Source organism: Cynara cardunculus, unplaced genomic scaffold (genome assembly GCF_001531365.2).
Source record: "Cynara cardunculus var. scolymus isolate 2C unplaced genomic scaffold, CcrdV1 Un_Scaffold_6788, whole genome shotgun sequence".
NCBI lineage: Eukaryota > Viridiplantae > Streptophyta > Magnoliopsida > Asterales > Asteraceae > Cynara > Cynara cardunculus.
Genome location: NW_020203160.1, coordinates 17,416 through 20,990, shown reverse-complemented (window position 1 = coordinate 20,990; position 3,575 = coordinate 17,416).

Sequence of the window (3,575 nt, the reverse complement as noted above, 5' to 3'; positions counted from 1 at the left end):
ATAATAAACCGACTAAGCAGTTCCTTAGTCCAGAGGTTCCAACAGAGCTTGACTAAGCAGTTCCTTAGTCCAAAAGTTTTGAGCAAGCATCGACTAAACAGTTCTTTAGTCCAAAATTTTATATAACATAAACATGCAAAGTTTGCTCAATCTCATGCTTTTCCCCCATAAAATATACAAAAGCAGTAAAAGTGGGGCCGTGAGAACTCACTAGTTTGACGAATATYCGAATGTTTCCTTTAGAGGCTTCCTAGGCTCGCTCGAACTTCCTGACAGACCGACCAGCGCTACATTACTTAGCGGTTTTCTTGACTCAGATAGGGCAAAGTTGTTTCCAATGCAAAGCCATCAAGTGTTTTCATATAATGAAGTTAATATTTTAATATTTAATAAAAAGGAACCTTCCAAAATCCAAATAATGACATCATTAAATATCATCCCAAAACAATGATGACAGCCACCAACTATCATAATCAAACTCAAAATCAAGAGATTTGGAGTGGGTTTAACACTCTTTTCAAAAATTCTACAACCTTGAGTCACACGCCTCCCAAACCGGTTGCATGCCCAAGAATGGTAGCAATGATGGGGTGGGGTCTCAAGTTCAACATTATCAAGAGTCAAAACTCTAACACAAAATCATCAACTTTAAATAAATTCCAGAAAAATAACAAAACAAATAAGATTCTGATTTCAACGAGATTTCAAGAAGAGACATCCGATTTAAAGATGCCTGCAGATTCTATCATCCGAAAGTATGATCGGACCTCACATGCAAAGATTTTCTCTTTCTTTCTTAGAGATTAAAGAATCATGGGTCACTGATTATCATCCCAACGAAAACACATRCAGGTCTTTGATGAATAATCTCTCCTCTTTAAATCCYATAACTTTACTTAAGAATCAAGTAGGGAGAAGGACAAAGACTTTCGGATATCTAAAAGAAAATAGAACAGCTTTAAGGCATACCTTTTCTTGATAGGTTGATACAAACGAGTCTCAAGAACAGCAAGAGTCTTGAGTTTTGCAAGGAGGATTAGAATCGGTTGGAAGGTTATGAAGTTAAGGAGAGATAGAGAGATAGGGATAGCTGGAGTTTTGGAGAGTGAGGAATTTTAAAATGGATAGGGATATTTATATGGGGCTTATAGAGAAGGAATGGGCTGGCCTTTAAAGGCCCAAGCCCAAGATGCATTTATTTTCTAAATACTAAACCCCAATAATTTTAAATAAACAAAACAATTTCACAAAAGATTCTAATACTCCACTCTTTTAAAATTAATTGGCAGCTTAATATAAAAAGATTGGACTTAAATATCAACTTTATTTTTATGAAACATTTCAAGACTATTTGGCATTGCATAAACTAACTTGGTTAGCTACCCGTCGAAATATAATCTAACAAACTAATCTTGGGAGATAAGCAAGATGATCTTAGATTATCGAGGCTAAATCCTAGAAAGACTTAGTTTTCAATAAAGATCCTAAAATAAGGTACTAACCTGAAATCCCAAAAATGCAGAATTGTCACATTCTCCCCATACCAGAAAAATTTCGTCCCGAAATTTAATCGTCAAATTCAAATCATGGTTGGCTTTGAGAACAAGTGGGGATACTTGCTTTTCATGAAGTCTTCCCTTTCCCACGTGTACTATGGCCCATACTTCAAGTTCCAATGAACTTTTACTATAGGGATCCYGCTACGCCTCAACTGCTTAACTTCTCTATCCATAATTTCTATGGGTTTTTCCTCGAAATGCAGTTGATCGCTAATTTGCACGTCCCCAGGTGGCACCACTTGAGTTTCGTCAGTTAAACATTTTTGAGATTTGATACATGGAATGTGTTATGGATAGCGCTTAACTCTGAGGGTAAACTTAACTTGTATGCCACTGGTCCAATCCTTTCTATTATGTCGAAGGGACCAATGTATCGAGGACCCAACTTACCTCTCTTTCCGAAACGCATCACTCCTTTCCATGATGAGACCTTTAGAAAAACTTTATCACCTTTTTGGAACTCTAATGGTCTCCTTCGATTGTCGGCATAACTTTTCTGACGATCCCTTGCAGCCCAGAGTTGATTTCTGATTACCATAATCTTATCGGAAGTTTCTTGGATAACGTCAGGTCCAGTTAGTTGCCTATCGCCAATTTCTGACCAACACAGTGGAGATCTGCACTTGTGCCCATACAAAGCTTCATAAGGCGCACACTGGATGCTGGTATGGTAGCTGTTGTTGTAGGCAAATTCCACTAACGGAAGATGCGTGTCCCAACTTCCACCAAAATCTATAACACAGGCGTGCAACATATCTTCCAGGGTCTGGATAGTTCTTTCAGTTTGCCCATCAGTCTGGGGGTGATACGAAGTGCTTAGGTCTAGACGAGTTCCCATCCCTTGCTGAAGCGACTGCCAAAACCTTGACGTAAAACGGCTGTCCCTATCCGATAGAATGGAAACAGGTACCCCATGCCTAGCGACGATTTTGTTTGTATATATCTGAGCTAACTTCTCCATCTTATAATCTTCTCGGATTGGCAAGAAATGAGCAGATTTTGTCAATCGATCTACGATCACCCATATAGCATCATGCCCTTTTCCTGATCGGGGTAACTTAGTTATGAAGTCCATCGATATTTGTTCCCATTTCCATTGAGGAATTTTGGGCTGTTGGAGCAGACCAGAAGGTTTCTGGTGTTCAGCCTTGACCATTGCACAAGTTAAACACTTATTTACATACAGTGCAATGTCTTTCTTCATTCCAGGACACCAATAATATGCTCTTAAGTCCTTATACATCTTGTCTGCTCCCGGGTGAATCGAATATTTTGTTCTATGAGCGTCGTCCATAATGGTTGGTCTAAGATTGCCAATCTTAGGTATCCAAACTCTGTTTCCTAAATAATACACCCCATCAGACTTCATCTGAAACTTGGACTCTATGCCATGCAAAATTTCATTCTTCAAATTCTCCTTCCTTAGAGCTTCTTTTTTTGATCCTCTAGGATTTGGGCCTTCAAACTGGTATTCACCAAGATTCCCAAAGCTCGCACCCTCAATGGTTTTACTCCTCCCTTTCGGTTCAAAGCATCGACTACAACATTGGCTTTGCCTGGATGGTATTTAATCTCACAATCATAATCACTAAACAATTCCATCCATCTTCTTTGCCTCATATTCAGCATTTTCTGATTGAGGATGTGTTGAAGACTTTTATGATCAGTGTAAATGGTGCATTTGGTGCCGTAGAGATAATGCCTCCATATCTTAAGTGCAAATACTACTGCTCCCAACTCGAGGTCGTGCATAGTCTAATTTTTCTCATGCACTTTAAGTTGTCTCGAGGCATATGCAATGACCTTATCTTTTTGTATCAATACGCATCCTAAACCTTGATGCGATGCGTCACAAAAGACCACGAAGTTTTTCGAACCCTCCGGTAAGGATAAGATAGGTGCATTGCATAGTTTYCGCTTGAGAGTCTCGAATGCTTCTTCTTGCTTCTCCCCCCAAATGAACTTCTTGTCCTTTTGGGTTAAGGCTGTAAGCGGCTGTGCAATTTTCGAAAAATT